This window comes from Suricata suricatta, chromosome 7, assembly GCF_006229205.1.
Source record: "Suricata suricatta isolate VVHF042 chromosome 7, meerkat_22Aug2017_6uvM2_HiC, whole genome shotgun sequence".
Classification (NCBI taxonomy): Eukaryota; Metazoa; Chordata; class Mammalia; order Carnivora; family Herpestidae; genus Suricata; species Suricata suricatta.
In genome coordinates, this window is record NC_043706.1 from 102,296,122 (window position 1) to 102,305,289 (window position 9,168).

The 9,168-nt window shown below is 35.1% G+C and overlaps 1 protein-coding gene across 6 annotated transcripts in view; it reads right to left on the reverse strand.

Moving 5' to 3' along the window:
* CEP85L (centrosomal protein 85 like) overlaps nucleotides 1–9,168 on the reverse strand; it is a 160,416-nt gene that overhangs the window by 84,204 nt on the left and 67,044 nt on the right. The gene's annotated exons all lie outside the window — the stretch shown is intronic.

Genomic DNA, 9,168 nt, shown 5'->3' on the forward strand with positions numbered 1-9,168 from the left:
CTCAACCAGAAAATTCCTGTTCTTGGGTCATTTTCTCAAGGAAGTTCATCTAATTAAAAAGAAATGCTATCAACTAACTGCCTAACTTTTGAAATTATTAAATTGGATTTCAAACAAATCAAATTCATTTAAGAGCATGGTCATCCTTGAATAGACCAACAGTTATAACATGTTTACAGAGCCAGGAGACTGAAAAAGACAAAGATACCAGATTTATTTATAAAGATGTTCATCACAGCGTTTTTATGGTTTGCACTGGCAAAAATTATAAATCACTAATAACAAAAAAGAGACTAATTCAATTTATATGCCAAAAATAATAAAATCATTAAAGTCTATAATATATATTTTAATATATAATCACATCAAAATGCTCAAACATATTAATAAATACAAATTATTCTTCAATGAATATGTACTAATTGCTTATTTTAAGAGTTTTTTTTTAAATATAAGATGCATAAAAACATCCTTTACCTAGTATAGTGTCTGTGGAACCAGCAAACCTGTGTTTTGACTAAAGGAATGAATTAGGAACTGATATGTGAAATTTACAGGTTTAATTATTTTAACAGAACTAGCTGATATAAATGGCCTTTAAAAATAACCACATTTTGGGGGGCACTTGGGTGGCTCAGTCAGTTAAGTGTCTGACTCTTGATCTCATGCATGGTCCTAAGGCCCAGCTCCCTGCATGGCTCCACAACCAGGGGAGCTTAAGATTCTCTCTCTCTCTCCCTCTGTTCCTCCCCCACTGCACAAGCAAGCACACATGCCCTCTCTCTCAAAAAAGAAACAAATGAAAATGAATATATATTTTGAAGCTAGCTTAGTATAATCCTAATACATCTGAGCTTCAAGGATACATCTGAAATTAATTCAATCTGCTTTCCTTTTATGAGAAAACTAGAGTACTGAAAGATTCATTTTCTGAAAATCACAAAGGAAGGTAGTAAGAAAAAGACAAGAATGACAGCTCAAGTTGCACAGCTCCTCATTAATAAGCCATGACCAACACACAGCCACTCCACAAACTGGTGTGTTACACACATATGTCGAAGCGTGAACTAGTTAAAAAAAATCAAGTGCAAGTAAAATCTTAAATTTTCATAAGCAATCATTAGAGACAAAGAAATCAGTTCATCTGAAACCTCAGAGAGTCTCTATTCTCAATTCTCCATTCCTTCAACTTATCCTTTTAAAAGCTCCCTTATAATAATGGTAAAATAATATTCTAAATGTCAATTAAATTTAACTTTTAAGGGATAATCAGTATAAGGAGAATATAAAAATAAATATAAAAAATAAATCAGTTTCTATTCGTGAAGTTCATGGCAAGGCAAACAGATATATCTATAAAATATATTAAATCTCCTTCCAACTACTGTATTTGATTTACCTGAATTATAAAAGATATTACTTATGCAACTAAAAATTAGAAACTGGAGCACCTGGGTGGCTTGGTCAGTTAAGCATCCGACTTCAGCTCAGGTCATGATCTCACGGCTCAGGTTATGATTTCCTGGTTCGAGAGTTCGAGTCCCGCATCAGGCTCTGTGCTGACAGCTCAGAGCCTGGAGCCTGCTTCGAATTCTGTGTCTCCCTCTCTCTATGCCCCTCCCCTGCTTGTGCTCTGTCTGTCTCTCAAAAATAAACAAACATTTAAAAAACTTTTTTTAATTAGAAGCTAGCGAAACAGACTCCCCCCCCCCCCATTTGAACAATGAAGGCTTTTCAGAGGAAGAAGAAAGTAAAGAATGGGTTCCAGAAAGAAGAAATAACATATACAATGGTAAAGTTGTCAAATCCATTAAGGTTGGAACAGATGACAATGACAGATCAGGAAAGACTGCATACAGTAAGGCTGCAAAGTCTGGGCTTTTAACCTTGAGGGGGATGATGATACAAAGAAAAGTTCTACATATGTGATAGTCAATTTTGCACTTGAGATAGCAAGTTGGATAACAAGGTAAAGGATGAAGAGGCAAGGGTCAAGACAGATTGTAGAAAAACTAGTGACAAGGCTTCTATAAAAGTTCAGAGGAGAGCTGATGAAGTAATGGATAAAAGGTTTATATTTGGCAATGTGCATTTTGTTTCTTAGTGAATGGGGAATCTGGTCAAAGGCAGAAACAAAAATGAGTCTCAAACTTCCATTCTGATGCCACCATAAAGACTGGGAATGCAAGGGGCTCAAGTGCTGGGGTGCCAACCCCAAAGATAATGTTTAATGTGTGAAGAAAACAAACAAGTATCATGGAACTGAAAATAGAATCTTAACAACAGTGAAATAGCATCATCGTTTTTAAGTTCTGAATCAAGTAGCTGGGAGGCCTGAATGTTGTTTTTGTTGTTGTTAAATCTGTATTCCAGCTTAAGTGTGTGTGTGTTTCCATTTCTTACATTGCTTTTGGTTCTGTCAGCTCCCTTTGTAAAAATATGCAGTTCTCTTAGAAAACATACTGTTCCTTATTATACATGCTAATTTCATTCTTAATCTTGAATTTCTTTGTCCTCCACATGTCATCTTACACTTGTGGTTAACGTCCAAATTTTGAATGCTTCATTTGCATGTTACTTGTGTACTAATAGACAAGTTCTTTGAAGCCACAGACCACACTATAACATTTCTTTCTACCACTCAGTTTGTGTTTCATAAATTTTCCAAAAATTGTGCAAATGCTAGGTTTATGTGAGCCCTTACTTAAACTTTATTGATGTCAAACTCTTTCCCATTGCAAACTGGGAAATTTAATAAGGAAAGAGAATTCATTGAGAGTTCAGACATTTAGGGAAAAATAAAATGTTTGGGCCTCCAGGTATCCGGCAAATCAATTCTAAAAGTGAACCTACCTCCCTCAAATGACCATAAGGTTTGCAAGTTACTTTAGAACTGGTCTTTCTTTGGGGGTGCCTGGGTGATTCAGTTGGTTAAATCTCTGACTTTGGCTCAGGTCATGACCTTGTGGTCCATAGGTTTGAGCCCCGCGCTGAGCTCTGGGCTGACAGCTCAGAACCTGGAGCCTGCTTTGAATTCTGTGTGTCCCTCTCTCCCTCTCTCTCTCTCTCTCAAAAATATGTAAATGTTAAATAAAAATTTAAAAAGAAAAAGAATTGGTCATTCTTTTTTCTCCACTAAATAATGCCTATTCTCCTTCTTACTGCCTTAAGCACTTTCCCATCCATCGCTTCAGTAGTCTAGGACTAATATTCTCATTCTCCTTTTTGTCCTTAGATGTTTTTTCAATTAATTCTTAGGTGGTTTTAAATTTTAAGGCAGTAATTCTCAAACTTTTAATAGAAAAGTGCCCTTAAGAGTTAGATAAAATCTTTCTCCTGGCTTGTCTAACATGTCTAATCTAAGAAAGCTCCCATATCTTTAAAATGTTCTAAGTCTCAGGGCACCTGGGTGGCTCAGTCGGTTAAGCATCATGATTTTGGCTCAGGTATATGGGGTTGAGTCCTGCATTGGGATTGGCATTCTCTCTCTCTTCCTCTCTCCACCTCTCCCTAGCTCTCTCTCTCTCTCAAAATAAATAAATTTGAAAAGAAGAATAGAATCTTCTATGTATCACAAAAACGAATGCAAAGTGTGCATTTTGCTGTTGTTATTTTTGTGCTGTATTATGTTTTGCTCTAATATCATCCCTACGTAAGTCCGCTGAAGCTGGTCTACCTTGAAACTCTGTCTCTGACCCACCACTCTACAAGTTGGAATTTAAATATTCCATGTAAAAGATTACATATATAATGATTTCCTTTACATAAAGTTAACAAAAACAAAAAAAAAAATACTTTCAAGGAATACATTAAAAATGTCACAAAACTATATCAAAATGAATGCAAAGAAGTGAACCCAGGATCCAAAATAATCATTTGCTTGATTGAGGGGGAGGGGAACATGGCAGGATCACATGGTTAGATAGGGGTTATTATTAACATCCTGCCTTTGTTTCAGGTAGTAATCTTAAAGGTGCATATAACTAAAATTTCAAAGATAACTACTTTTAGAATAAAAGCTGACTATATAAATAAAAGCAAGCCATACAATATTCAGAGTATATAAAGTACCATAGACTGCTATGAATCCAATGAGAAGAGAAAAATTTTTTAATTTTTAAAAAGCTCAATTTGGGAAGCATGAGCTTATGGTGTGACCTTCCTTGGCTCTATACCCTCTAAATATATGCTCAACAATTTTAAATGACAAAAAGGAAAATTATTTTCTGTTATTCTACTCTTGTCCCATGTGTCTCAATCATTCACATCCTTCTCCTCCTCCTCCACAGTGAGCTTTGAAATTGAGAAGAATTTTTAAATTGTCCTTAACATTTCCTTCTTCAGGATTACTCATTCACTACGACTTTGCAGTCTTTCCTGTTTTTTAATTCACTTGTCCAATCATTCAATCAGTATTTAAGAGTTACAATGAGCCAGGCTCCATCCTAGGTAACAGTACCACAGAGAGTAAGCAGTGGTATAAATATGAGTTTTTGGATCAGCTCTCAAGGAGCCTACCGTCAAGTCTACGCAGATACCACTAACAATAAAAAGAGACAACAGAGAAACATGCAAAATTGGCACAAAGCAGGGAAGGCTGTACTGATGTAAACTGAAACAGCCCTTTGCTGAGAATAAAGGTTGGTAAGGAGGGAGGCTTAAAATAGAACAACAGACTGTTCAGAGGGCCACAGCACAGGGTCAGAGTACAGGATACAAAGGAATGTGATAAGAGACAAAGCTAGAAAGACAGAGCCTAAAAAAAAAACAAAGAGGTCTGGAGTTTAACTTGTTTCAAAACTCAGTCCTCCTCTTTCAGAAAGGGCTGCCCATACAAACAACAGAAACAGGAATTCTTAACTTTTTGTGTGCCATTGACTTTTTATGGCAGAATGCTGAAGCCTACTGATTTGTTCTCAGAATATTTTTATACCCCTCAAATACATAGGAGTTCAAGTAATTTTATAGATACGTCATTCTTAAGATAGTGAAGCCTAAGTGTGGGTGGTGCCTAGTTATCTTCTTCTAGAGAACATGGTAAGGAAGGGTTGGGGAGCAAGTTTATAGCAGAGAATGATGATGAATGCCACACTTCAGCAAGGTGATCAAGGTCAGCAATAGTGATGTCATGTTGATAGTGTGTACTCTTGATATGTGATGAAAATGGTACTTTACCTCTCTGGTCTTCCTCTCAAAAACACATTAACCAGTCTAACCATGAGAGAAACATCACACATATCCCAACTGGGGAACATTCCACAAAATATCTGACCAGCACTCTTCAAAATGGTCAGGGTCATCCAAAAAAAGCCAAGTCTCAGAAATTGTCAAAACCAATGAGACCAAAGGAACCATGACTAATAAGTGTAATCTAGTATCCTGGATAGGGTCCTGGAAAAGAAAGAGGGCACTAGAGAAAATTGAGGAAATCTCAATAAAGTATGGGCAGTAGTTATAATACTGTTGCAACTGTTATGACAAATGTAGGATGCTAACAACAGGGAAAACTGGGTATGAAGTATACAGGAACTCTCTGTAGTATATTTGTAATAATTCTGTACATTCAGAACTATGCTAAAATAAAACTTTCTTTAAAAAAAATAAGATGCATAGGATTAGAAAGGAAATGAATTGCAGCGAAAAATTATTTTTAAAAAGCAAATTTGTGATGTAGTATTTCTGCTTCTTTATTAATGCAACAAATAACAATATTTCCAGACAGGCCTAATTGTAGTAATTTCTGTGATGAATGTAAACAGTACTTTAAGCTTTCTGAAAACAAATACATGAAATTACCTGAGAATCCTATAGTGACAGTCAAATGTATGGCTATCACTTCTGCAGTTTGAAGTCTATCGTCAGAACTGAAGATGTGCTAAATCTCATTTATAGTTTAGTAAAAATTAAAAATGTAATTTTTTCCTATCCAAGTTCAAGACCATTGAACTCTATCCATGGACTTCAGGTTAAGAAACATCTTCTTAAAAGTTTTTAAATATCTATTTATTTATTTTGAGAGAGAGAGACAGAGGGCATGGGTGGGAGAGGAACAGAGAGAGAGTGAGAGAGAATTCCAACCAGACTCTGCCCTGTCAGCTTAGAGCCCAACATGAGACTCAATCCTACAAACCGTAAGATCATGACCTGTGCTGAAATCAAAACTCACTTAACCTACTGAGCTAGCCAGGTGCCCCAAGAATCATCTTCTAAAGGAAAAAAGAAAATAAGTACAGTGGACCCTTGAACAACACAGTTTGAACTGCACGAGTCCACTTATGTGTCGATTTTTAAAAATAAACATATGCACAGTATTTTCCTTATGATTATCTTAACATGTTCTCTTCTCTACTGTGCTTTGTTATAAAAAATACTGTATATAATACATATACAAAATGTGTGTTCTGGGGCGCCTGGGTGGCTCAGTAGGTTAAGCGTCTGACTTCAGTTCAGGTCATGATCTCCCAGTGTGTGAGTTCCAGCCCTCCATTGGGCTTGTGCTGACAGCTCGGAGCCTGGAGCCTGCTTCATATTCTGTGTCTCCCTCTCTCTCTGCCCCTCCCCCTGCCTGCACTCTCTCTCTCTCTCAAAATAAAATAAAGACATAAAAAATTTTTTAAGAAAGTATGTGTTCTGTTTATATTATTGATAAGGTTTCCAGTCAACAGTAGGCTATTGGTTAGTATTTATAAGTTCTGGGGGAGTCAAAAGTTATCTGTAAATTTTTGACTGTGTATGACAGAGTGTCAGCACCCCTTCCTCCCCCAGACCCTGCTCCCCATGTTCAAGGGTCAACTGTACTAACTAACACTAAATGTAAACTTTACTGCAGGATCTCTAATAGTCAGGACATATACTACATCTTATTAAATTCTCACAACCCATTATCCCTTACCTTATCCAAAGATAAGGCAGCTTAGAGAAGTTGTTGGTGTAAGTCATGTGACCAGAAATGGATTTAAAATATAGTCTGAATCCAAATGAAAACTCTGACAAAGCACCTGGAAAACATTTTCCCAGCCCCTAGATATGGAATTTTGAGGAATACTCTACTGATTATACTACAGCTCACCAATGCTCCTTCTAAACAACTTTTTAGTTGAGCAATCAAGCTAAAACTTAAAAGGTAACACTTCCTAGAGCTCCATTTGGACTAATAACAAGCAACAACAGCAGCTAACCAAAAGGAAAAGGGTAAACCCAGAAACTCCACACCTATATACAAATCTAAAACGTTAAGTTTTTTCCATTTTCCAACTATGACACGAGTTACCATTCCTTCTAAGGTATGTGTGTGCACATGCTTTTTAAGCCAATCTGCCAACATGTGAGATATCTCGGGCATATTTTCTCCAACCAATGGCAATTTCTTAGTTTATCTAAGTATTACTAACTGTATTTTCTTAGAACTAGAAATGCTCATACTATAATGATCTATCCCCTAAGCTTCATTTTCAAACGAATGCATACCTAACTGGAAGATAAGCTTAAAGCAGAATTTTAAAAATAGTAACGGCTTTCAATATTCACCTATCACCATCTTAAAATGTCTTAGTTGATGTATGCAACTCTGTGAAATCCATATTCAAATTATGATTGCGTCCCCCCAACATGCCCATCTATCAAGGAATTATAACTAAACGGATCTGAATTTGAATCCTTAATCTGTTGCATAACAGCAGCGTCATCTTTGACAAACCACTGTAAACCACTTTAAGCTTGTATTTCAAACCTAGGTTTTGTATTTCAGTTATCACTGGCAACTGATGATATTAATAAAAGATCCTTAATACACAAGGTCTGAAAGAAAAAAATTGCTCGTAGCATTTTGAGAAAAAAGTCAAACATTATTCATGCAATTTCTCTAATTTGGGGTTCTATTTTTAAGTTGTAAATTTTCCCTCAGAATGTTCACAAAGGGTCTTTTGAGATAGTATTTTTCTATTAGTTTTAGTTGATTCCTAAAATAACAAGAGATTTGCTCTAGAGAAGGATTTTATCTTTCTTTGGAAGAAGCCAAAACCATCTCCATTTAAGGACACATACGCAGCTGCTGCAACACATTTTAGTTACCCATACGAAAGTGAAGCAGGCTGAGTTCACTCTGCTATAAATATATATTTAAAAAATTAATAAATAACTCCTCCAGAATTACAGAAGAGATTTAAAAATTGGAATTTGCAGGTATGGAGATTTAAGTAAATCTAATTACGATATAAACAAAAAAATAAAGCAAACAGGAAAATAATGTATAGCTTTTCAAAAGAATTATTTCCCAGTTCTAGTCTTAGGAAAACTGTTTATGAAGTTCATGCTTCATTCCATTTACTATAATTTCATTTGTATAGTGCTGCATTAAATGAGGCAATCCTTTCAGAAAAATTACACAACTCAAATGTCTAACAAAATGCACATCTATTTTCAATAAAGTATCATTAACTAGGATGCCATCGATTAGGAATTTGTGATTATTTCATTTTTACTAGAAAAGTTACTCTTGATACTGCTTCAGCTTATTAAAATTTAATAATATTTTGTGGTAGTTAAATGCAGCTGTTAAAAAATCTTAAATTCTGAAATTTGTAAATTGTAACTTTTCCTGGGGTAATATACATCAGTTTAAATGTGATAATTATTGTTTATAAATATATTGTGAAAGCTCTTACTGAAGAAAACACAAATTAAACACATGTATTAGTTCTTACTTTAACTATATGATAAAGCTAATTTTTTAAACTGAAATCGGTTAGTAGTCTGGGTTTCTCACACACACTCCGTTCCATATACACATATTGGTATGAAGAAAGAGAACAAGATAGTAAAAGGCATAAAATTTCATCCTGTGAAACTGTGTAATCACCATGTTGTTAGGAGCTAACATTATGAAACTACAGTATTAGAGCAATAGCAACAACAGCACAATGAAAGTTGTTTGACTTAAGCTAGTTAATATTCTTGCTCATTAAAATTTCTATATATCTATTTTAGTTCTTCAACATTATCACCCTTTGTACACAATTATTTTTAAGCCTGAAGATTCATGAATCTTTACAGGAGCTTTATACAAATGAAAACTTAGAGGTTTTTATTTGTTGTTTTGTTTTGCTTCATTTATCTCCTGTATATTTTTTTAAGTTACAAGCAAAAAATGTGGCACAAAGTGTTAATGAC